The 27,241-nt window shown below is 40.7% G+C and overlaps 1 protein-coding gene and 1 long non-coding RNA gene across 3 annotated transcripts in view; both read left to right on the top strand.

The window, feature by feature from the left end:
* The window catches only part of LOC146497272 (contactin-associated protein-like 4), a 158,914-nt gene that overhangs the window by 4,332 nt on the left and 127,341 nt on the right, over window positions 1–27,241 (top strand). The window lies entirely within an intron of this gene.
* Window positions 1,766–27,241, top strand: LOC146497279 (uncharacterized). The gene is made up of 2 exons (XR_014870922.1): window positions 1,766–23,985; window positions 24,391–27,241. It is a non-coding gene; the product is annotated as an uncharacterized LOC146497279 (long non-coding RNA).

The following is a 27,241-nucleotide window of genomic DNA, read 5'->3' as shown; positions in this document are numbered from 1 at the left end:
TTAGCTAACTGCATTATGGATCTCCATCTCGGGATATGTTCGTTTGCCTTGAATTAGCTTTTAAAGTGAGTCTCACATGTTCAGTGACAGGAAAAATCAGTGATTTATGGAAGCTTTTAAATGATAAGGCTGTTTACTAACACATACTTAAAGCTTAGAAAATGCAAAGAAGTCGTGCCATGGCAGTGGCCTGCCAGTATTGCATGAATATTTAAAAAATAACTGCGACTGTTACAGTCAGTGTTTCTGTCGATCTCTCTCCGTTTTCTTTATTTTTTGCTTTGTGGTTCTTTTCCTTGGCTAGGCTCTCTCTCTCTCTCTGTATCTGTCTCTGCCTGTGATTATCTCGCTCAGCGTGACCCAGCAGCACACTCATCATGCACGGACCATAAACCACAGCAGCATAATAAGTTAAGACTGCAGAGATGGAGGGATCCCAGCTGCAAGTTCTTAGCCTGAGCCTCACGTCTCAATTCTCCACGGAGACAGTTCACTGTTCATTATGGAGGTGGCACTAAATGACAACAAAGTAGAGATACATATTTTAACAACCGACGGCGCTCGGATGACTTGTTAGCCGAAGCAGCGAGCTGCTTTGCCACTGGAGTTGAGCTGATGAGATTCAGGGAAGTCGGTGTGTGAAGCAGCTATCCGCAGGGCCGTAAAGCCAGTGTGCATTTAATCGCCTTCCAATATGAAAAGATAAAAGAGTCAATGCATGTTCAGCAGCTGCTATATGACGAAAATAAAAGCTAAAATATCCCTGTGGCAGGAATAAGGCACGGCGGGTCCAGGGATCAACGTTTTGTGTTATTTTATTTACAACACCTCACACACCACACAAACCTGAGTCCCCGTGTTTTTAACGTGGCGGGCGTGATTGCGGATGCCGTGCAGGTGCGTCCGCCCTCCCTGCACGCCACCGCAGACCACGCCCCGCCACACACCCCCATCGCCCGATTGAGGCCGGGGAGTCATCCGGCCGAACCTACTCCCCCCCACCCCACCGGTTGGGGGGAGCAACGTCCGTTGCGGAGGCCGCCCACACCTCCAATGGCGGCGAGCCTTGTCCGGGGGTCGGCCACGCCTCCAGCAGCAGCGGCGAACCCGGTCTGGAGGCCGGCTACCCGGCAAGCCGGCACGACCCCGCCGGCCCCGGGAGGAGCTCACTACCCGGCGCATCTGACGCTCCGGGGCAGCTCGATCCTCGACCTCGGGCACAGGTCGAGCAGGCTCCCCTGGCACGGGGACCGCCATCTCCCCTCCCGGTTTCTCCACCGCCGCTGGCTGGAGCGCTGGCTGGGGCGCTGGCGGGAGCGGCTCGTCCGCCGCTGGCTGGGGCGCTGGCGGGAGCGGCTCGTCCGCCGCTGGCTGGGGCGCTGGCGGGAGCGGCTCGTCCGCCGCTGGGGCGCTGGCGGGAGCGGCTCGTCCGCCGCTGGCTGGGGCGCTGGCGGGGGCGCTGGCGGGAGCGGCTCGTCCGCCGCTGGCTGGGGCGCTGGCGGGAGCGGCTCCGGCAGCCCCTCCCGCGACTCCTCTTCCTCCAGCCGGTGCCGACCCTCGCGCGCCTCGTCTGCCGCCTCCGGTCGGAGCGGCTCGTCCACCGCTCCCGGCAGGAGCAGCCCTTCACCCGGCTGGTCCCCCTCCTCCGGCAGGCGCAGATCCCCGCGCGCCTCGTCTGCCACCTCCGGCTGTTCAGGTGCCCCACGCGGCTCCTCCACCGTTTCACTGTCCTCGGTACATGCCTGTGGGGGTGGCGCCCGGCCCAGAGCAGCGCCGCCAGCTCCCCAATCCGTTGCAGGTGGCGCTCGGACTGGTCCTGCAGCTCTGCCTGCTGGCGACGCACCTCCGCCGCCTGCTCCCGCTGGGCGGCCGCCATTTCGGCCACCCTCTGGGCCAGCTCCTCCGCTCCCTGGCTCCGATAAGAACCCGCCGTGCCGCCTCCTGGGTTTCGGCACCACTGTGGCAGGAATAAGGCACGGCGGGTCCAGGGATCAACGTTTTGTGTCATTTTATTTACAACACCTCACACACCACACACACCTGAGTCCCCGTGTTTTTAACGTGGCGGGCGTGATTGCGGATGCCGTGCAGGTGCGTCCGCCCTCCCTGCACGCCACCGCAGACCACGCCCCGCCACAATCCCCTTTAAGCTCCAAAAACAGTGAGTAACTGTTTATCGGCTGGAGCTTCGAGCCTCAGGTCAGTTTTAGGTGTCAGAATGAGGTAATGAGAATAAAACCCTGCAGGTTTTAAACAAACTGTTAGCAAATCTTGATGTGGATAGAAGTGCTTTTTTCTAAATGCAGGAGTACAAATGAAATTGAAAATTAGAATATAGAAACATAGACTCTGTAGAATTTGTCAGCTGCCATTGGTGCTTGAGTTGGGTTAACAATATGCTGTCAGTGCACCACTGTTCCTGTTTGAAACATGTTTTTGCTCCATTTTGTTGTGTTGAACACAGAGATATACATGCAGAATGTGGAAAGTTACTCTCATACACCTCCTACTGTCTGGAAGAAGGTCCTAACTATAGGCGGTACAAAAGTTGGACATGAAAAGTGAAGCCAGTGTAAACTTGCAGACGTTTTAATAGCCATCAGGGGACAATGCCCGTGATTTTCTATAGGAAACCCGCCCACGGAGTTAACTTCAGTAAGCACTTTTCTAAAGAGTGTTCAGGTTCAGCCAGTCTTCTTAGGGCATACAAAATAAAAGATTAAGTCCATTATGTGAATTCTGGTCACTTTAAGTTTCAGAAGGGAAGATTATCTGAATGACAACAATGAAAACACATCTCAAGTCTTTCAGAAACCACACAGTGACGTCATGGTAACTACATCCACACTTTATACTGTCTATGGTTCTATCTTACTCTGACAGACTGCTGATTGAGAGGGGGACATATGTACAGTGGCAGAAAGTTAATAATTAAACTGACACATTATAACATTTCATTTATGATGCAGATGCTTTTTTAGTTTTATTTCATGCACAGAAATTGTGATGTGTAGATGACTATTCATTTGTTAATTTGCAAATGGATTCAATTCAATTCAATTCAATTCCATTTTATTTATTAATTTCTATAGGGTTGTGAGTCTCAGGCTACCACTGCAAATTCAAGGTCCTTAAGAGAGTTTGGTTGGAAAAATATGAGATTTTTTATCACTCCTAAATTCACAGCTCGGCAAACAGGCTCACAGAGCCAGGGCCTATGTTGGAGAGGTTGTGGTACTCCCATGGCAAACCATTTTCATGTCTTCTGGGCCTGCCCAAGGATCCAGCCATATTGGGGGGAGGTGGCCATTGAGATAAACAAAATAATCGGGATAAAAATAGACTATTCATTTGATACGTTGTATCTTGGCAATTTACCTAAGGCGCTTCCACATAAAGATAATTATTTATTGAAAATACTTTTGACTAGCAGCAGAAAGGCCATAACCCGAAGATGGCTAAAGGCAGACCCTCCAACTCGGGCCCAGTGGCATGGGATAGTGGAAGAAATTTTTGGAATGGAAAGACTTACCTTTGTCCTTAGACTTGAGCTTGAGAAATTCAAGAAGCTCTGGGAAAAATGGATTGTGTACTCCCTTTGTACTGAACAATTAAATATTACCATGATGTAAGTAGATACTAATGTTGGTAATGAGTATGTCTTCCATGCTGACCTAAATTTTTGTATTCTCATACTATAAATTAATAAATAAAAAGTTATAAAAAACAACAACATTTCTAAAGGGTTGCTTTCCAGCCACCCCAACCTCCCCGTGACCCAGATAAGGATAAGTGGAAGAGAATAGATGGATGGATAGCCAAATAGTCACATCAATACATTTTATTGCAAGGTAAAGATGGTACAATAGCAGAAAGAAAACAACAATTAAATGACTCTCTGAGCAAGCACTTGGTAACAGTGGGAAGGAGAACTCCCGATTGCCAGGCTCAGGGAGGGGAGCAAACTGCTGTGTTTGGTTAGGGCTGATGGGAGGAAGACAATAAAAATAACGTTCTCTGTACTGAAGGTTAAATATTATAGGGGGCTATTAATTGCTCCAGTAAGTTTTAAAGAAACTGTTTATTTTATTAATATATATAATACCATATAATGTATATATTATATAATATCAATTAATATTTTAATCTTTATTAAGAGAAGATGTCACGCTTAAATGGAATTTTAGAGCAATATTAACCAGGATCAGTGTGAAGCATGTTGAACATCAGAGCTTATAGTGAATCCTTTTAGCTGCCTGCTGGGAAACAACCTGCACTATGAAGGTTGACCTGCAAAATCTTTAAGACAGCAAAGAAACATTTACTAGAGCGGCGAGTTTACTCATGTGAATCTCTTAAAAATTCATCTTGCGAGAACAGAATTTCAGCTAAAACCACAAACGTGTCCACAACCTGACGGCGGAGCGGTTTGCACTGAGCATTGAAGGAGCCAAAGATTTTGTATTGCTCTACTGAGTGGGTAGAATTGATGCAAAGCAAGAAACTGCAGAACAGTGAAGCCCTGCATTGAATAACAGTAATTAATTAGAGGTTTGTTTCAAAACTGCTGTGTCTCTAATTGTGCCCTCTAAAAGTTTAATATCATGACCTGTTTTCTTCTGATTTATTTTATTAAATATGAGCGCTGCGCTACTTTGAATTTTGAGACTCCTGTTTTAATTACTGGATTTAATTAGCTTTGCTTTTTGATTTTTGAGGGGTTTTATTGGTTAATTGTTTTATGTGTGTGTGTGTATTTCCATTATGAAGAATGAAGACAGCTATTACTTTTCCTGACAGTATTACTCAGAAAAGAAAACAATTAAGAAAAAATCCACATTAGAGGTTTGTACCTCATTTATGTGGACGCTCGCTGACATCAACCAAGTCTTATTGCGGAAATTCAGCCAGTTCTTGCTGCTATATCTAGTCTACTATCAGTGAAGTTCAAGGGGTAAATCTCTGAAGTCTAATATCATGCACTTTATTTGAATCCTAAGATCCTTCTGAGTAGCTTGTTGTCTCTGGTGTACCATATAAGTGTAGGTGGATGAAGCGTTTGTGGTAAAGTAATGAACTTCCAGGGGAGGAAAAGTTGTAGCGTAGAGGTATGGGTGTTCTAGCACACGCTTTCCATCTGTTCAAATTATGAAAAGAAGATTTTGAAGAGGCTACTTTGGGTGCAATATTGGTCTCCCGCCTCCTCAGTAATGAATTTTTATGCTTGTGCATTGGAGACAGCTGTGGAGGAGGAATCTTGTTTTTCGAATTGTCCGTTCTTCCTGCGACCACGACACTGCGGGAGTGCGTCTGGAGAGAGAGTAACCCAGGTTATTTTTTCGGACATAATATTTACAGATTTCCCCTGAACATGTCACATGCAGGAATCATTATGTTACTGTTTCAGGAGAGAACAATAAGGATAAATTGACTCATTCTGTTTTTGATTGTGCAGAATGGACAGATTGTGCATTGCACTTTTCTTAAGAACTGCTCATCCAAACAAGATGAGTGGGTGACTGAAGTCAAACTAGTGGCAATGAATACTCGTATAAGTAAAAGTAGTGTAGAATACAATACAAAAAAAAAACGTGTGTATTATGTTTTTGAGTTTTATACCAACAGAATAGTAACATTTTGTAAAGGTTAAACATTTTTTGGCTTCTTGTAGGCCTCTCGCTCCCCTTACAGACAGAGCGGAACAGGCGGCAGTCGCTGGAAACAACTTTCAGCTAAAACAAAAGAACTGCTCATTTACTGTGAAGCATCTTATATAGTGGCACTGCATTTAATCAGTTGCACAGCTTATACAGCTGCCGAGAGAAGTGGATAAACTGTTGTCTGTGTTTGGCACACGTGATCATTTTGGTTCAACGAAAAACGTTTACAATTTTTCGATAAAAGGCACAATTTTTTTTGTCATAACTGAAGAATTCATACACTGATTGCTTCAGAATTTCACGCATATGTCATAAACTGTTTACTGTTATGGCTGCAGCATAATGTTTATCTCTTGGCTCACCTGCTGAGCTGTTCAGCTGGGGTTTACCTATGATTGCTGACAGTGGTCTGGAAAGCAACCCTGGAAAATCAGACTAGGTTGAGGTTGCAGACCAGGCCATATGGCAAATATGTTTTTTGTTTAAACATTTATGTAATCCAAAAAGGAAGATTGCCATGTGGCTGTGATAGGGAGTGATGCCAGTACACTGCAGATGACTAACTGTCATGTATTTATTATAGAGATGGACCGATCCGATATTACGTATCCGTATCGGTCTGATACTGACCTAAATTACTGGATCGGATATCGGAGAGAAATAAAAAATGTGATCCGATCCAAAGTATCACAAAATCACATCACAAAACGCGCTACTTAGCGTAACCCAGCTCATCGGAGCAGTATGTGTCACGTGATAGAGCGGCTGTTGGCGGTCTGTTGGAGCATTTGGAGCCTTGCTACATGCTTCCTAACCGCGACATTTCATCTAGGTAAAAACTATCCCAGAGAAGTAAAGCAAGTGTGTAAGTTCATCCCTGAATGTTTGCGCAGTTTTTCCACGTTAAGCTTAACAACTGATATATTGAGCCACAGCTGGACTGGCCATCGGAGTTCCATATTGAGGTGAAAACGAAGTGATTTGTCCCGTACTTCAGCTAGAATTAAAAAATAGACACAAGGCTGGAGTTATTCTGTCTTTGATGTTTGCTGGAGCCACGGCTGTAAAAGCTGCTGGTCATGATATCGGTTTGGATATGTGGTGAGAGGGAAACATGAAGATGAAACCAGGAGATGTCCTTACTGTATCATCAGAGCTGAGCAGGTGATGGAGAAACAGGTTTACCTTTTAGGTGACATGAATGGGTTGAAGGGAAGTTATGAACTGTTTATGAGAGACAAATAACACCAGGTTCCTTTTCTACAGCTGACGGCTGGTAACTGTGCAGGGGCGGATCTAGCAATGTTTTGTCGGGGGCCAGGTTGGGCATTAACAGGGAGAGGGGGGCACAAAGAAATACTTTTCTTTGTCATGTCATTTAAAAACGTTGAATAAATAATTACCTGAATCTTACAACAAAAGTGGTCATTTGATTAAATGTATAGAAATCCATTATTGTATATAGTAACTAATAAGTCTAATATACACCCTAGTAAGCTATAGTTCTTTTTCCTTTGGGAAGGTACCATCTGTGCAGTCTGCAATTCTGTTGAAGCAAGATGTTGAATCTATTTAATTATTGTAGAAAAATAATTGATTTCTGTGCATTTGTTTTACACTTGCATTAAATTAAAGTTGATTACATCGATTAAGGGCGGGGGGTGGTTCCCTAATATTTTTGCTGGGAGTTGGCAACCCTATTAGTTAGGTAGGTAAGTACTCTTTAAAATACCAGAATAGGGAGGATGGTGTAGGTTTAAATTTATTAGATTGATCAGTGTTGCTGAACTAGAAAATGTTTTGGCTGGAGTGTATTTTTTGCATGCAGGTATAACAGAATAGCTTCAATCTCTTGTTTTTTTAAAACTTGAGTATGAACTTATACAAAATGCGGCATGATATTTATAAAAAACAGTTTTATTGATTACAAAATACGCTATATCGGATTCATATCGGTATTGGCAGATATCCAAATTTATAATATCGGAATCGGTATCGGACATTAAAAAGTGGTATCGTGCCATTTACGGGCGATCGTGGCTCAAGAGTTGGGAGTTCGCCTTGTAATCGGAAGGTTGTCGGCTTGGACAGTCTCGGTCGTTGTGTCCTTGGGCAAGACACTTCACCCTTTGCCTACTGGTGGTGGTCAGAGGGCCCGGTGGCGGCAGTGTCCGGCAGTCTCGCCTCTGTCAGTGCGCCCCAGGGTGGCTGTGGCTACAATGTAGCTGCCATCACCAGTGTGTGAATGTGTGTGTGAATGGGTGGATGACTGGTTGTGTAAAGCGCTTTGGGGTCCTTAGGGACTAGTAAAGCTCTATATAAATACAGGCCATTTACCATTTCTAATTTATAAGGAGGTGCTGCAAACATGGAATTCAGAAACAAGCAATCATTTGTATGTGCATGTCCAATGCTTTAAGTAATTGTAGTTATTTAAAAAATTGTCTTCCTGACCCCTTGGGTTGAATCAGCAGGATGAAATCAAGTAATAAACTTCACATTGTGAACATATCTGTTTGCCAATCCATACTTGCACCCAAAATACAGAATAACTTGAAACAGTTGATTTTGGTCCACCATATTCCCTATCTTGTTTTTATTTTGGCTCTGGTAGGTAGTGAATACAGTACTTGAGTTAGGCCAAGGCTGCTGACCTACTGGCAACCTCCCGTCTCTAGAGATAAACACTGCTTGCTTGTTGATAGATGAAGTTGGCTGCAAGGAGGGCAGTACAGCAATTAAAACCTCCTTGTAATTGCACCTGCAGTTTGGATGGGAGACACAGACTTGTCTGCAATCTTATTTACTTCCAAAGCAGTTGTAAAAAAGTGCAATTCAAACCAAAATGGTGAAGGTTTGCACCCAAAGTAAAAGCTCTAACATACTGCTGCAATCAATTAAAAGGTGCCACGTTTACTTTGAAGGTGAGCTTTCACCATTTCTGGATATTGTTGTCAATCTCACTACTTGCAACATTTTGCAGACAAGCTGGATACATCATTGCAACCAGTTTCAAGCTACTGTCTACCAGTAATCACCTTAATTTGACAAAATAGGGATAACTTACCAGTAATTCTTCAGCTACTGCAACTACCAATAATTGCCTGCACTCAGTGGGGGAATACACATTTTTTCCCTCATGATTGGTGATGGTCAGAAGGTCGCAAACCACTCTCTAGGCCTGTTTGACTTGGGCTTTCCACAGCTTGGTTATTGTAAACAATTCTGTGCCACTATTTGTGAAGATGTGGGGCGTAACATTAAAAACAGGAGTTGAAGGATCTTAAAATACTTTGCAGAGTGCAGAGAGTGAAGATCGGTGCCTTTGAGTTTAATGTAGTAAGTAACCACCGAACAATTAATTCAGTTACTCAATTTTTACAGTAAAAGGGTCACTTTTTGTCTTTTGTGTCATTTTATAAAGATAATTTGAAATAAAATGAATGAAAGAAATTTCAGTTACTTAAATTTGAACATTACCGGTGGATTAAACGTAAGACTGCATTGACAGAGGCGGGCTCAGGAGTCGATAGAATGAAGACTAGTGTGCTCCCTGAAAGAAAGAGAAACGAGATGAAATAAAACTTTAATGTTCCTTGTGGGGGTCAGTGCAGCTGGAAAAAAGAAATACACACACACACACACACACACACACACACATACACACAGTAATGTCATACAGAAGGCGAAGCTGGTGCCTAGCTGTGTATTAGTATGAACATTAGCAGATTTCTTCTTTAGGATGGCGAAGAAAGAGGAATTTTATGTATTTAATTTATTCTGTGCAATAAAAATTATAATGATTCTGAGATGAAGAATACACTTATAAAAGCCATACCCTGACATCTTACAGAATTAAGGATACACCAATATGTGGACGAATGGTTTCTAAGGGGAAATCTAAACATGAAAAACTACATTTGTAGAGGTTTGGTAGAGGGTATATAAATTTAGAAAACAAAAGCTGCCACTCAAAGTATATGCACTGCCATGAAATTAAAACCACCTTATAGCCGAGATGGAAAAGCTTCTGGACCCAGAGGAGTTTCTGCAATTTATAAGCTATAACCAAACACAAACCACAGATGCCTGAGACCAATAAGTTGTCCTTCAGCTATTTACTCCTCAGAGAGTCCACCTATAGCACATTGTTCACTTAATAATCATCCACGTCGACTTTTCCCTCCACATTTCATTTGTTTCAGTGCTCTGCTGCTGCCAGGGGCAAGGTCTGGCTAAAGCTGTTTATCAGAATGAACTGAAGGGGCTAAAATTCGCCCTGAGAGGTTTGATATTTGTGTTTCTTCACTAACAATATTTCACTTTTCATCAGGATTAGGGGGGGAAGGCTTTACATTGATGAATCACAACATTAAAACAAAAATAAATTAAAACAGCTCTGACCCATTAGGGCATAGATATGTTGGTAATGAGTATTTTGAGTTTTGTGGGGTGAGGGCCTCAGTGGATTGGACTTAGTATGGGGAATCTCGCAGATGTTCATTTGGACTGGCATCTGAGGAGTTTGGAGGCCTAAAACGTTTGAAGTATAGTGGGGCACATGTCTCGCAGGGATAATCTGCATTCATTGGTTTCTGGGCCTCGCATGTTGAATCCTAAACATGAGCATTCTCGCCACCACCGTGTTGGTTTTTTAGAACCAGAAATGACAGTAATTAGCACTTGTCCTAACATTAAGCCTTAACCAAATGAAAGCAGCTGAGTTATAAAACAGATCATTTTGCATACAGCTGTTGCAGATGAGGGGGTGGACCATAGAGATGGAAAATGGACATCTATGTAGCTCTCTAGACTACAAGGCTCATTTAATCATACCTTCAGTGCTTTTTTTCCTGTATAAGTTCTCTAGCTCCCATCCATGCTCAATTTAGATGCATCATTTAACTTAAGGTGCATGTTTTGGACTGTGGGTGGAAGTCAGAGTACCTAGAAAAAAACTAAACAAGCAGGCTTCACACAGAAATGCCCATTTCTTGTTTCTGATGTAGAATTTAATATGGCAAAAGAAATTCACGTGTTTATACATGGAAGTTAAAGGGGACTGAACTGTCTCATTTCTGGAGCCAGCCTCAAGTGGCCATCAGAGAAACTGCAGTTTTTTGCTACTCTGCATCTTTTTTTTCTTCTTTTTTTTTTTGCTGACTGTATTAAGGACAGCCCTTCTTACTGACATTATACATTGCCAAAAGTGGAATACTTATACATGGGTTGACCTCAATATTTTCATTGTGTCACCCTTTAAGCTGAACATCTGTCTTTACAGCCAAGAAAAAGGAAAACTAGTGGCCTCTTACGTGTTTAATCTGCTTTCTCTGTCCCAGTGTTATTGCTGCCTTGTTTAAATTATTCCTACATGTCCCTATATTTATTTATGTACGAAATGTCAGCAATTACTCTTGATTTAAAAACTGAACCAAAAAGTCTTTGGTTCAGTTTTTGAAAAATTATTCCAATTTAAATAGAAATTGCAAAATTGGTCAGAAAAACTGCGCTTGGATGTTTTTCTCAAATTGTTTAGCCTTAATGGAATTTTTTTTTTGCTTTGCATGTTTTCATCTTCATAATACTCTCCCCCTCTCTCATCAGTCTTCCTTTAGGATTTTATCTCCCCTCTGAGCTGGTTCACATCCGCTGGAGTGTGTGCTATAATCATAGCCTAATGACAGATAATCTCAAGAACACTGAGTGACTTTAATCCTAGCCTAATGACAGATAATACCACACGATCCCTGCTGTGTGTGTGTACACTGATTTGCATTTTCGCCCTGGTCCCTCTGTGTTTAAATGATGGTGACTCACTGGTTCCTCTGAGTCACCACATTCCCAGTACGACAAATAAAATTAAAACTTTGTAGTCGGTTTACTTTCTCCCTGCAGAGAGAGCCTGAGGTGTCCTGCCTGAAAGTCAAACTAAATGCTCTTTATGAGTCAGGTGTCAGACTACTGAGTTTCAGACTGCCTCTGCCCATTTGTCCTATGACTGAACTTCATGATGGTTGATATAATTGGACAGGTAATCCTACTTTCATTATCTTGAACTTAGTAACCTGTTTCTAAGCTAATTAGGCTGTAAGATCTGCATCGTTATTGGTTATTCACATGCTTGATGCTGAAGGAAAAGTTTGATTATTCAGCTGCTGCAGGCTGGAGGGATTTAATATGAGTTAAAGTAAATTATTGAGATGCTGAAGGCTCAATGGCAAAATCAGAGGTGTTATTATTCACCCAATGAAGGCTATTGGCTGCCTTTAGAAAGAGTTGGTTATTTAAGCTGTGGAGGCTCCAGGGGAATATTAGGAGGGCTTGATTAAATCTCCGTGCTCATGAAGTATCCCTCATCTGTTCCAGGATTAATCTGGTAAAGAAAATCCTGAGGATGGAGAGTGTGAACTTGAAGTCATTTCAGGTGTGGCGCAGCCCTGTCTCAGGGGAATTTATTGCTTTTCAGTGAGGTAGCTGAGAAAAACAATGGCATTGTCATTTGGTGTGAATATGTGGTGGAATTCCTTGCAAACCTCCCCGGCTGTTTATGATTCATGAGAGGGCAGCATCAACAGGAGCTGGGATGGGGGGGTATGGGGGAGGGGGATAGAAAGTAACTGAGGGTAAATCCCCTTCATATTTCTTCTTTAGTGTCATTTATGGAAATGCGTGCTGGCAAAGTGGAACCATGAATGGGTTTTGATGAAGTCAAGGTTGCAGAGCAAACGAGGAACCACCGGTCATGAATCTGGATTTATTAACCCAGGAACAGGTAGTTAAACCAGGAGCTAAAAAGGGAGCTACAGTCCAGCCTTGTGATATTAGGACCTGCTGGACTGGTGTTTGTTCAAGGATGTCCCTAGCAGAAGTCTGGCTCCCAAAACAATGAAGCCATTTATCAAACGCAGCCATTGTTATCGAAGATGACTTGTTGTCGCTTCAGATATCAGCTCTCATGTGTGGAGGTCACGATGCTCCATCACTCTGAGACTGTAGACTCTAACAGTAAATGGATTTTACACTTAAAACTCTATTTGCAGCAGCTCATACTGTATTAGTTATGAGTGTCATAATTTGATATATATACTGAGGACATCAAACTTACCAGCTCTAACTGCATACCAGAGTTGCCACGCTGTTTCACCCACCAGAGATTAGCCTTTCATGAGACAGATTACAGATTAAGTTCTGCTGCAGTTAGTATTATAACAGATTATGCTTTAAATACTTTGAAAAATACTTTGAATTTAATTATGAAAAGGCTCCAGTAGATTTGACAAATAAGTATTTGGTGCCCAAAGTGAAAGCATTAGGTCCCCTTTAATGTGAAGGAGACAAGAACGCATGCCTGGATGATATATGGAAACGCTACAGGTGGATGGTGTTGATGTTCATGACACACTGTCTCATCTATATCTGATACATATCTGAAACTTTGGCCTCTTGGTGGTGGTACAGAAAAGCTTTGCAGTGACACCAGCTACATCAGGGTTTGTTCTCTGGGGATCATACGCTCTAAAAGACTTTAAAAAACTTTTTTGGGTGAATATGAACGTGATGAATATTTAATTGATTGCAAGTTACAAATTTGCTTCATGGGGCAACCCAATAAAATTTACCAATTACTAATTAATTAGATTATTTTAGTACAAGACACTGTTGAAGAGTGAAAAATATTTATATAATTGAATTCCTTGAACTTAGTAGTTAGAGCTCTGCATATGCACTGGTGTGATATTTGCCTTGTGGATGTAGTCATTGCAGCCTGGTGGTAGAGCCTAAGGAAGTCATAAAAGTCATAATGAGTCATCGTTTGGGGATCTTTTGTATTCTCTGTATCATCTGTGTCCTTTGGCCTTATGTGTCTACCCTGCATCTCAGTCTGATGCTCCCTAGATGAGGTCGCAATGGGAAAATGGTTTTTCCTCAACATCATTTGACCCCTTCTTTTCCACTTATGGAAAAGCCGACATCATCCTGCCCTCACAGTGTGACTTAGATACTGGGAATATAGAGTCCATGCAATTCTCCTGCAAAGCTAGCGTTTATGCTGAAAGACCAGGCTTTTCTTCTGAATTGGACACACTAGCATTCAAAAGTTTTTTTTCTCTTTTGTGCCCATTTTTTCCCCTCAAACAAACTGCTCAGTGTTATTTAACACCAGCATCGTATTAATACAGTTGTAGTCCTGAAGGTTTGTGTCATCGCCTGCAGCTGGAATTGCTTTCACTTTCTTCCCTGTATGTCAGAGGCTCAGATCACATGTGTGAATAAAGTGTCCAACCAGAGTTTCCGAATTTGTCCGTAATTAGTCCAGAAAGCAAACTGAAAGTTGTATTTTCAGCTTTCTCAACATTGTAATCTTCAAATTTAAGCTGTGGTTAAAAATTTGATGAAACAAGAAATTCTAATTGGTGTCTGCAATTTTTGAGCAAACAACCAGATATTTAAACAACTCTGAGTTGTTTATTATCGCATCATCCGGAACTCAGCAATTTATCAGTTCCTTTCATTCAGGGAATTTGTGCATAATTCTGGGTTTAATTTTCACACTCACAGAGTAGATCCTGCCACTACTGCTACTACTACTTATTTTTAATTGCATAGAGAAAATGCCAGAACAAAAAGTCTGGTAAAACAGACACACTGGCTTCATTGCACTCCAGGAATAACTCATTTCATTCTGGTTTAGTCAAGCCGTTTTCTACTATTTGCCTTATTAGAGGCAATAATTACAGTTTAGTTAAGTTGGTGTTTGATGATGGAGTCTGCATTAATTTCATGTGCCAGTTGAAACCACTACCAAAGTGTGCCAAAAATATATCGCCCACACATCACCAGCAGCAGCCTAAACTGTTGATACAAGGCAGGAAAAGTCTGTGTTCTCAGCTTGTTTAGGCCAAATTCTGACCCAATCATTTGAAAACTGAATCAGCTGATTCACATTGTAGCCTAGTGCTCGGTGTGGTCTTCTGCTGCTGTAGCCCATCTGCTTCAAGGTTCGCTGTTTTGTCTATTAGAAATGCTCTTTTGCATGCCTTGTTTGTAACGGCTGATGATTTTAGTTACTTTTGTCTTCCTATCAGCTCAAAGCAGTCTGGCCGTTCTCCTCTGATATCTGTCATAAACACGGCATTTTCATCCAGACAGCTGCCACTCACTGGATATTTTCTCTCTTTCTTCAGAACATTCTCTTTAAATCTCACAGATGTCTGTGTGGGGAAAATCAGCAACAAACATGCCACATTCAGACGTACTTAAATCACCTTTTTTTCTTCATTCTGATGCTCAGTGTGGATGTCAAACCTAACCTCGGGGCTGATAATACTTTTCCAGAAGCTATGGGAAATGGAATAAATCAATATTCTTTCAGGGTTTTGTTACAAAGTCAGAAATTCCAGTGCAGCATACTGTAAACAGTAGTTTTTACTGCTGTCAGTTTTAAGTAGCTGGTGTATCAAATTTACTTTATACCTCAGTCCAAGCTCTAGGGTGTCATCTTTACACACCAGAATGGATGCTGATCATAGTTCAGTGTTTTCTCTGCTGACTATTTTTTATGATTTCAGTGTCCAACAGCTCTGCAGCCTGCTCCTCTGATATTCTGCAGCGAATGCTGATGAGAAGAAGCACGGCCAGTCAGTTTGTATTAGAGAGGAGGACAGAGCTGAGTCAGTGGCCATTAAAGACAGAAGGGTGAGGCTGAATTTCTACACAACAAGACAGCGGTAAATCAGAACTAAGCACTTTGAGGTGAAACAGAAGAGGATGAGGAGAATAGGTGGACAGTGAGGAAGAGGAGGAATGAGAAGTGAGGAGAGCTGTATAAAGTATGAAAGGCTACATTTTAGGGGTAGCAGGCTGTCTGGCTGGAGTATTCCCTCTGTGTTTCTCACAACTGCAGTGACATTTTCCTCTGCCTTTCCCATTTTATCCCTCACTGATTTTGCCGTATGTATGCACCGGCCTCCATCTGCTTCTCTGGATGCCCCACCTCACATCTTGGAGATGATTTGACTTCATGAGAAGCAAAGAACAGACTGTGTATGGGGAAAGAAATGATAAGCACTCGAGGATAAGAGTGTAGAGAAGACAGAGGGGAAGAGGAGGATTAGGGTGAGGTGAGGAATGAAGAAGGAGAGGAAAAAAGGGATGATAAGAAAAAACGTCTAGCTAATAGTCCCCCCGTTTGTTTCCCTGCTGTGACACGCTGAACCTCTTCTACAATTTCACCCCCGCTGGCTTTTTAGGGAGTGTTAGTGTCTATGTGTTCCCATGCAGCCCTCAGTTTTGCAAAGCCTCAAGAGTACTGGGTTTCTGCAAAGCAGCAGTGCTATAAATATTAATGTCTGTCCAGAGAAGTGAACGTTTAAGCAATAGATTTTTGCTAAGAGTGGTCGGATCTGTCTGTATTTGTGTCAGTGTCGCTACTTCCTGAAACAATTACAGGGGAGTTTTCTCTGTATTAAAGAATTAGTCAGGGTCTAATTTCTTTGTTTTTTTCATCATAGCCAATGAAATCTAATCTCATATGACTTTGGGCTGAAGATGTTAAGGATGTGAATTCAGCTTCATCAGACATTTATAATATATTCATTGATTTATTTTTTGCATCTAAGCTATCAGGCATCCGTTTTTTAAAGCTGTTCTCATGAATAGTTTTAGATTAACACTGGATTAAAAAACGGAGTCCTTCATAGTGGATGCACCCACAGGGATTTTCACCCTTTTCAACTCTGTGGGGCATTTAAGAGTGTTTTGGATCATTTTTAAAAGGTTTTTCTACTTCTGTCTTCCCCATGAAAATGATCCAAAATGTTCAGTAGTTTTACTAGATAATGTTATTACTGTGCATGACCACAAGCAGAAACTATGTAGATGGCATGGAGTGTAGTATCCTGTTTTTAACATCATTATAAATTATATTACACCTCATGTTGCTCTTTCTGTAACCCAACTTATTCGATTTTCCAAATAAAACTAAAGAGCGAGTAACAAAGAAAAGAGGCTCGACTTGAACTCACATCTGGACCTGCTTGTGGCACAGCCAACTAGAGGTGGGAATCACCATACATCCCACGATACGATATTATCACAATACTTAACGCACGATAAGATATTATTGCAATTTTTAAAGATTTTTTGCGATATTCAGATTCTGTACATAAAGGTAAACTTTATCAATATTCATTTTATCTAATAACAAAGTCTCACACTCAGTCTTTCTCTCATTTCAGTTTTATTGTTGACAAACTGAACGGTTTGTATTACAGTCTAGTCCAACTTAACTGAATGCAACCATCTGGTACAATTATAGCTATTCTGAACTATGCAGTTTATGAAAACTATGCAGCCCCTTCAGCAACTGAAGAATTTGAAAGTAAATTAAACCAAAATATAATTTGACATTAAATAAAAAAGTTTTAAACTTAATTAAAATAAAACATGTCTTAAATTAAAATAAGTAAACTGTCATGTTTATTGCTGCCAAAAAAAAGTTAAACACATTTGGACAGTGAAGGAATGTCAGGATTCTTGCTCAGAAAAAGGAAAAACATGCTCTGAAGTCAGTTCCAGTCCACAAAAACTTTTTTTGTAACAAAATATCGATTTCTGCTGTCCCTGTATCGATACATTATTAACAAACAAAATATCACAATCCTACACAGTATCGATTTTTTCCCCCACCCCTACAGCCAACCCACCTACTCCATAATGCACATTCTCTGCATCCCTTAAAATGGAAACTGTTATATTTTGTGTCAGGAAAATTTACACGGGTTTGAGATGGAAGGAAAAATAATTTACTTTAGAAAAATCCATGGGAACTGTCTGAGAAACATATGAACCAATCCTGTTATTGGTAAAGGAACTCATCATTTCTCTTCTCTAATTATATCCCCGATGTTGATGGGTTGAGACAGAAAAGGTGATGTGTTGGCATTCTGTATTGAGCCGCTAATGAAGACGTAATGTTGTTTACTTATGGTGGAAGTGAAACTTGGAGGGAGCAAAGCTCTTGGAACCTTAATTTGGGTGAAATTTAGTGAACTTTGAGAGCATTTTACGGTAATTTTAATTTAAATTGGTGATTCTTTATTGCAGATTTTGTCACCATGACTTTTAAAGAAACAAAAGGTATAATGATATTAAGTTGATTAAGTTGAGTGGCTGAGAAGTATGTGACTGTTATGCAGGACATGTATGAGACATATATAAGGATAGCGAGACAGTGGTGAGGTGTGTGGTAGGAGTGACAGATGCTTTCAAGGTGGCAATTGGCTCTGAGACCTTCCTTGTTTGTAGTGGTGATGGACAGGTTGATAAATGAGATCAGGCAGGAGTTTCCGCAGAGTATCGTATTCACAGATGACACTGAGCTGTAGTGAGAGTAGGGAGCAGGTGAGAGAGAGCCTAGAGAGGTGGAGGTATGCTCTGGAGAGATGAGGAATGAAATAGTAGAAGCAAGAATACATCTGTGGATGAGAGAAAGACAGGTGTAACCGGGCAGATAAAAGTAGCAGAGGTAGTGAAGGTCAATACAGCAAACAAAGCCATGGATGGAGTACAACAGAGGTGAAGAAGAGAGTGAAGGCAGCGTGGAGTGGGTGGAGACAAGTGTCAGGGGGGTTTGTGACAGAAGGATGACAGCAAGAGTGAAAGGGAAGGTTTAGATGAGGGTAGTGAGACCTGCTGTGATTATCTGGAGGTAGCTGACTTGAAGATGCTTTTGAAGATTTCCACTGGGAATGGCCTGAATGGACAGCGTTAGAAATGAATACATCAGAATGACATCTTAGATCAAGTGCTTTGGAGATAAAGTTAGAGAGGCAAAGTTGAGGTGGTTTGGGCATGTGCAGAGGATAGATAGTGGATATGTTGGACAAAAGATGTTGAAGATGGAGCTGCCAGGAAGGAGGAAAAATGGAAGACCACAGAAGAGGTTCATGGATGTAGTGAAGAAGGACATGCACTCGTAGGTGTGACACAGGAGGATGCTGGGATAGGATGAGATGGAGGCATGCTTGTTCAATCCAGAAACTTGCCATGAGGTGCTCACCGCTGCATGATTGAAGTTCGTAAGAATACAAACTTCTTTCCCAGAAAATGCCCTTGAAAATTGTGCAGATGAGTTTTACTCATCCCTTAACACCTCAGATACCTAAAAACAATCAGTGAATGCAGCTCGGAAACAACCCTTATTAAAATTGTTCTTCAACTACATTTGTAGGTGTTTTGGCCATGACCATGAAGAATGTATGGTTTTTTTATGCCAAGAACTATTATGGTGCTTTACAAATAATGAAGAAATGTATGTGGAAAACATAAAGCTGCTGTCTTTTCATAGTATTTTAACTCTTAAACTTTCAGTAACAAGAACTAAGAGGAAAAAAATAAAAATCTGAACCATAAATTAGATGAAAATCAGTGTTTGTTTCAATTTCATGAAATATTTTACCCGTTTTGCAAGTTTTTATATTGCCAGTGGTGTCACACTATTTCCCTCTTATTACAGCATGATATTATTCCAGAGATTAAATGTAAAGGGTTATCCAAGCTGCGTGTTTTACTGGTCCTCAGGGAGAAAAGTGCAGCTTGAGGGGATTTCAGGTCTTGACCGGTCATACTGCAGTTGTGTGATAAATTCTAAACCCAGCAACCAAACACCAAAAAATTGAATTTCTCTACAGGGTGTATTATCAACTTGGAGATAAAACACTTCAAGCTTCAGCAAAAGATTCAATTTAAGGCAGGCTGAGAACAAATGTGTGTAATACTGGTCTGGAGCAATGCCACCTACAATCTCGTGCTCCCTAACCACCATGATCACCCAGAGCTGCTTTTTTTCTGAAAAGACATTGGAGTTCATCTTTGGTGTGACGATGCTGGTTTATCAGTTTGTGTGTCATCTTGTTGTGTGCTTTTTTTCATGTGAGCTGAAAGAAGGACTCTAATGATTGCCTGTCTGGCTGACTGATGAAGTCTCAAAAGTTCTGCAACTAGTGATGTTTTTGGACTCAAGGTCAAGTCAAGTTTAACTTTATGGTGCAAATGGATGTTAATGTTAGTTGTAAGATTTTGGCTGGAAACATTTTTCCGATTTTGGTCGATATCGACATGATCACACGGTTGCTGCAGACAGATGCACATCCATTGTGTGAATCTCCTGCTCCATCATCAGTGTTGGGGAGTAACGGAATACATGTACCGCCGTTACGTATTTAAAATACAAAATATGAGTAACTATATTCCGTTACAGTTACCGTTTAAAAAGGTGGTATTTAGAATACAGTTACTTTGTTGAAATAAATGGATTACACGGCGGTACTTCCCTGTTTCATATTGTGGCGGGTCAGGCCTGTTTGGGTTTTGTTTGACAGCTACGTTCTGTAGTTCCAGGTGGCAGCGTTACGGTTGCCATGGTTACAGGGTGACGCCCTCTCTCTGTGTGTTTCCTGGGTGAGAGAGGCCTTTTTGTTGTTGTTGTGCTAAGCTAATAGGCAGAATGCTACCGGTATAGCTCTAAAGAATGTAGCATCATAGGCAGTGTAGTCCGTGCTGCAGGGAGAATGGACTGCTGTACACGTTATGTGTCTGTGAGCGAGGGAGGGAGAAAAAGGAAAAGTACGAGCTGTCATCGAGCAAAAACGGGAGCTGGAAGCATGCAAATATAATAATAACCACTGCAGCCAAGAAGAGTGCCTGACGAGCCCAGTTGTAAGTAAGCTATTAAGACTACACCGTGTTCGTGTTTTCCTCCAAAAACAATAAGTTCTGTTGGAGCAGCCTTTCAACGCCTCTCTCTGTCTCTCACTAGCAAAGTTGACCCGGACAACAAAGTAAAGCTAGTTTTTGGCTACGAGCCCGACACAGAACCCACCGTATTAGCCAGAGGTCCCTTTACTACGGTTCGGAGCTGCGGACCTTCAGTAACAGTAATAAATCACAGCAATAGTACATTCATGTAGTTGTAAACAGCATGATAATATATTAAGTAATCCAAAGTATTCAGAATACTCTCATTGAGTAACGTAACGGAATACGTTACAGAATACATTTTGGGGCATGTATTCTGTATTCTGTAATGGAATACATTTTAAAAGTAACCTTCCCAACACTGTCCATCATCATCCCTAAGCTGCTCTGTTGCACTGAGATCTGGTGACTATGGAGGTCATTTGAATACAGTGAACTCGTATTCATGTTCTTGAAACCAGTTTTAGATGATTTGAGCTTTGTGACTTAACACATTATTCTGCTGGGAACCGCCATCATCAGATGGGTGCACTGTGGTTATAAAGGGATAGAGATGAACAGCAGCAGCACTGGGGTACACTGAATGGTGAGCTTGTGCGATTTTAAGACTTAGTTTCCTATTTTTAGTTGACAGTAGTAGCACCCAGTTTGGTTGTCTGTGGCTCATCTGTTGAGCTGAGCATTTAGAAATGCTTTCTGGAGCACGTCACTGAATATTTTCTCTTTTTCAGACCATTCTCTGTAAACCCTAGAGATGGTTTAGTGGGAAAATCTCAGACCTGCCCATCTGGTTTGCTCTGTCAGCGGTCTGCCTCTATATCGCCGAAGTAGGGTGGCATTACCATAATACATCAACACAAAACTTACTTACTATCAAAGCACAAGTAAAGAAATGAAATGAGTAAATGGTAGATGATGATGTTTTCTAAAGAACCAGTTGGGGAAACTGTTAGTGCAAATGAATGAACCGCTTGTTAAACCACAGTTACGCATTCATAACTACTCTCTTTGTGCTTCTTTAAGTGGTGAAACATCATATCAAACAGTTACAAATTAATTCCAGATTAATTGAGTAACACAAGAATGACAACGGATGGCGGAGTAAACAATAATAAATGAGCAGTGGTATACTGGTGTATTTTGAATCAACATTAATCAGGAAAAAGTGATTCATGGATAGTTTTAAACTAATTATTACCTAGTAAATCTTGATATAAAGTACTTAATATGTTTATTTGAAAGTTTTTTTCAAGGTCAGCTTTGACCTTAGGTGCTAACATTGAAGGCCAAGGTCAAATTGTTAGTCAACCCAGGTACTTATGTCCCCCAAGGCCTAGAATATTGTTGTGAAGTTTAAAGGTGATCCATAAAAATGTGGGTAATATAAAGTTTTTACTGATTTTCACATTTGGTTCTGTTCCATAATTCATTTGGAGATCATTGTCCTTCTACTACAATAAAAGGCTCAATGAAGCGAACAATATCACAGCCATTTGCTTTAAAGTGAAGCCATTTCAATAGGTGCAGTCACAGCCATGTTTAAAGAGTACAAAGTACAACTATGAGGAAATCTGGAGGGAACAAACAGCTCTCTATAGAGACACTTAATCACCTTTGCTTTTTGGAATCTATCAGACAGAAAGTCCAACATCCAGGCATAATATTGTGTTTTATTCAGGCTTTCCCACTATGACAGGAGATAACAGCCTTCATTTGTGACCGCAGGCCTAATTGGAGTCCATATTTTAACTCCAGCTCCCCTCAATTACCCTGCACTGTGAAGATTTAACAGTTCAAGCCAAAAGTTGTGCTTCAGTACTTTCCTCTACAACTTTTTGGAAAGCTCTGCTGTTAGCTGGAGAAAACCTAGTAGGTTTTGTGTTTCAGCCCTGAGGAAACCTGAGCTGGAATTGCTGAAGAGGCCGGGGAAGATCGAGAACATCAAATTATCTGCAGAGAAGATTTTTTTTTAAAGAGCGCTTATTTTAATGTCTCCTTGGGGAAGCTGGCTGTAAAGTAAAACTAAGTAGTTGTTGTGAATGTGGCTCCTGTTGTGGTTTAGTGAAGGTGTGAAGCGGTTGTGCGCACAGACAGACACCACACAGGGAGAGAGACAGAATTTATAGAACGATTTATAAACGTCCTCTGTCATCATGACATCAAGGGTTTTTTTTTTGTTAGGTTTGATGTTCATATAAAAAAAAATATTATAGCGGTGACAGTGCAGTGAGGTTTTCTCTCTGTGCAGCAGGTTACAGTGGGTGTGGATGTGATCTTCGCTGCCTTGCTGTTGCAGTGACTGGATCTTGACCTCATTTTACAGGAAACCTGTCCCCCCACAGACTGACAATATTTTCTGCAAGCAGCATCTACTGCAAGCAGTTCTCTAGCTGACCACCGCTGTTGTTTACAGTGATGGCCCTCATAAACCTCTAGAGGAGGAAAAGAAGCTTAACATGGCTTTGTGTTCATGCAGTATTGGTTTAAAACGTTACTATACAGCTTATAGCCAGAAGGAATCCAACCTGAACATGTTGTCTTTTTCTCTGCCACTCTCAGTTTATGTAGTGTCCCTCTAACAACGCTCGCCAACATTCATAGACAGAGCTCAGTTTTATTTACAATATCAAATATCACAGAGTAGCTTAACACCTGGCAGAGAGTACGGTTAGTACTTGGCACTAAGCTCTTCAGATGAAAGTTTCTGGCCTGAGCAGAAATCTGCTCCAAGTATGACTCCTCTCAACCGTGAAAGCACTTTGAATATTAATACCAGTTCTGTCATACCAGATTTAAAGCATGTTGATATGCTGACAGAGTGTTTTTTTTCTCTCTTGTAGAAAAAAAAAGGTAATCTTGGTCAAAAAGTCTGAGCTGCCTATGTTAATTTGATACCAGAGCCAAAGAAAAAGGGGTTGTAGCATTTCCTGTCAATCATTGTTTGTATTTTGTAGTTTATTAAAGCGCCTAAACTAGCTTTAATCAGGCGTAAGTTAAATGCTCTCTAAAAAAGATTATGTCACCAACCAGCTAATTGCAATAATTTACACAAGCAAGAAATCAACTGTTAAGTTGAAAAAGGTCTAATCAATTATATTATTCATCCTATTTAAAGAGTAGGTGGGCAGTTAAGCTTGATTTATAGTAATGTGATAATTCTGTTGTACTTTCCAGAAAATTAACAATATGTCAAGGCAACAGCTGTGATTAGACTTCTTGTTCTTAACACGTCTTGGTAATAAAATAAATTGATTAGCACAAAGATAATTTCTCTGTTTAAGAAAATGTAATAGATGATGTATTTCAACGTAAAGCACAATGTTAATAACTGGTGCTGTTTCAGTGTTAACACAGTGTTTCTTGTTTCATAGCTCTGAAAATTAGTGAATAGATTTGATGATTTAAGTCATCATTCATTCCAGCTGTTTAAAATCTGTTACCTCTAAGGCTGAGCTAAGCTTTAAAGCTTTCGCATGAACTTAACGGGATTGTCCACCCCAAAATCAATTTTACATGTCCGAGATTTGTGTTTTAGTGTTTTAATTTGACCCACACAGGGTCAAAGGTATAGCATAGCATAGCATAGCATAGCATCTTTATTTATAACGTAGAGAGGAAACAGTTTAAATTACATATAAAATATCTTAAAATTAAAAATAATATAATTAATAAGAAAATATATTAAGAGACATCAACAAGTCCTGCTGTGCTAAAAGCCAAGGTAAATAAGACGTGATTTAAAAACAGGTAAGGAAGGTGCCTGTCTAACATGTAAAGGCAACTCATTCCACAATTTTGGTGCTGCCACAGCAAACGCCCGATCCCCTCTGAGCTTACGATTAGTCCTGGGCACATTCAGGAGGAGCTGGTCTGCCGATCTGAGGGACCGGGAAGGTATGTATGGATGAAGAAGCTTAGAGAGGTACAGAGGGGCAGCATTGGACAAACATTTAAAAACAAATTAAAGCAGTTTAACATACGGGTCCAAATATATAGCTACACTTGAACCTTTTTAAAAAGTGCCGCTGAAGGATGTATAATGTACAGGGGTTTCTTTATTGGTCTTTTAACCAATAAAGAAACCAAAATCAATACCCTAAGTTCAACTGAAGTTTGCAGCTTTCCACTCAGAGAAGCCAAAAGTTTTATGTTCATTAGAGACAAAGAGCTACCTGGCCACAATGACAACAGGTATGCTGGGAGGGGTAAAGATGAGGCTTTATAACCAAAGAACACTGTTCATCTGTTAAGCATCATACAAGTGGCAGCAGCATCCTCTGGGGTTGTTTTGCTGACAGTGGTGCTGGTATATGGGCCAAAGTGGATAGAATAATGAAGAAGCAGCACTAATTCTTCATCTTCACTTCAAATCAACAGCTAGATGTTTGAAACTTGTACATAGTTGGGTGGCCTAGCATGAAAATAATCCCAACAATTTAACTGATCTTAACTGTTTTTCTACCCAGAAGAGTAGTTAATTATCCAGTCAGAATGATGCCTCACCAGAACTGTACGTGTACCTTCTCTTCAGTTTAATACAATTAAAGGGCACTCACGTTGTGCTGCTTAAAATTCCACAAAAGTACATTTGAAAAATAACAGTGTTTTTGGAAATCATTCACGGCTTACTCCAAACATCAACATAGTAACCAGTTTCATGTGAACTTCATTAACTATAACTGTGCAAAAGGATTACCTGTGATGAGAGGGTCGTAACCAAGTCGATTTAAAATCCTGATTACACCCACTCGGCTTAGCTGTAAAGTCAACTAGCTGCATGTTTCCTTTGGTTTGCAAGTGAATTTCAGCACAAAGAAAATTGTGGTAAGATGACATGAAAAGAGACATTGATGCTGTTCAGTTTTCCAACAGATTTATTTTTATTTCTTTTTTATATTATAGTCAAGATAAGCTAGACGTCTTAAAAACACACATGTAATCACACTGGAGTACAGGTGGATAAATGGCACCAGAGGAAAAATTACATTTGTGCATTTGATTCCTGAGGTGAAGTGCCCTTTAAGGAGTCTGAATCAACATATATCAATGCAAAAAAAATGCCCTTTAAGCATGAAGCAAAATGAAAATCAATAAAATAAAGTTTCATATTACAATACTGCTTCATATTTATAACTACTGACCCTATGAAAAAAGATAAAAGTTACACTGTGGCACTCATTTGCATAAAAATAGTTTGTAGTGTAAGCTCTTCTGCTGGTGCAATGCAGTTTTCAATTTTATGAATCCCCAGTGTCCAATTCAGTGTTTCCTTTTTGAAATAAATTAGATTTGCCATTGCTTGAATGATATGAACATCCCTGCATTTTACTTGAATGACAGAACGGTATTACATTTTGTACCATTTCTTTTCCCCACAGAGACTTGTTGGTCTGCTGCTCTCTATTAATAGATATTTAGGGGCAAATATATTAAAATCATTTGCTTATTGCTGCCAGTGAATTAGTGGATTTTTTAAATTAAATATATATCCTCTTGGGGCCATCACTATGATTGGTGTTTCCTGCAGCACTCCTTCTAAATCTGCATATCTCAGACGTTGTGATTCATGATAAATGTTCTCGGTTTTAGCAGCATATAAACGGACCAAAGTCTAATCTCTTAGCAGCTTCTTGTAACTCTGTATCCGTGTCTTTTTGCAAGTTAAACCTGGCAGTTTCAAGATGAAGGGATTTTAAATGCTGTGGTTCTGTGGCTCGTTGCTGTTTTGATCACTTCATTTGGTTGATGTCTGTCTCCCACACAGCCGCCCACATCACTGATCAGTGTGACGAGCCTCAATAAGAAGGATGATTGTTCTCTGCTTTCAAAGGCAGTGTCGGATTGTGTGTGGGCTACTGTATAGCCTTACACACACAGATTGTGTTGCACTTAATGAGTTGATTATCTGGTGTTTTCTAGCTGGATAAGGCCAGAATGAATCGGCATTATGCAGGAGCCTGTTCGACATCTGGCTAAAGAATTGGAGCTGAAGAACAAATATCCTTGCTATTGCTCACAGCCAGAGGAGTTAAAGTGCTGAGCATCTCAGTTTGGTAGCTGTCAGACAGGCAAATGTTTGCAGGGAAGAACACAGGAAGCAAACAAGAGGAAGCCCGCCATAAAGTACTGATTCCTTAAAGCTGATCTAGTACTTTGAAGCATTAAAAACAGTGAGCAAGAAATATAATTCTTTATCTTGTGTTTCCAGTGTCACACAAATATCAAGAAAACTCCAAAACTCTATTACCCTGCAAGGTCATCTTCCTATCACCCTCTGGACCTCTTTCAGGCTTTCCATAGGTCTGTTCTGTCCTCGTATGCTTATGAGTCAGTGATGCACACGTTCTTTCAGTTTGTCAAACAACAACTTAAATTTCATTTTGGGTGAGTGGACAATGGGAAACGAAGATTGTCCGGGTGTTTTTTCTGTGTCAGAGCTCTCAGAGCACTACATTAGAACTTTAAATCAACAAAATGACCCTAGGGAACATATTCAGTTCAGTTCAGTTCAGTTCTTTTTTATTTCAAACATTTCAAACATGTGCCTTCACAATCATTGCAAAATATCATTCCATTATTTGTTTGAAAAGGAGTAGGCAGAAGTATTTACTTATTTGTCCCTACCCCCTCAAGTTTTACCTCTCATTCATTTAATTTTTTTTTTTAGTTTTAAATTAAACAAACAACATATTAAACGAAAGTAAAGTAAAACAAAACAAAACATACATAAATCAAAAACAAGAAATTAGCAAGCCCCACCACAGTATAGTTTCTTTCATATGAAAAATACAGAAGGTGTATATTTGCAGATACACAAGTTA

Source organism: Neolamprologus multifasciatus, chromosome 18, assembly GCF_963576455.1.
Source record: "Neolamprologus multifasciatus chromosome 18, fNeoMul1.2, whole genome shotgun sequence".
NCBI classification, from domain to species: Eukaryota; Metazoa; Chordata; class Actinopteri; order Cichliformes; family Cichlidae; genus Neolamprologus; species Neolamprologus multifasciatus.
The sequence above is the reverse complement of the archived record's forward strand: the minus strand, read 5'-3'. Positions and strand labels throughout refer to the sequence as shown.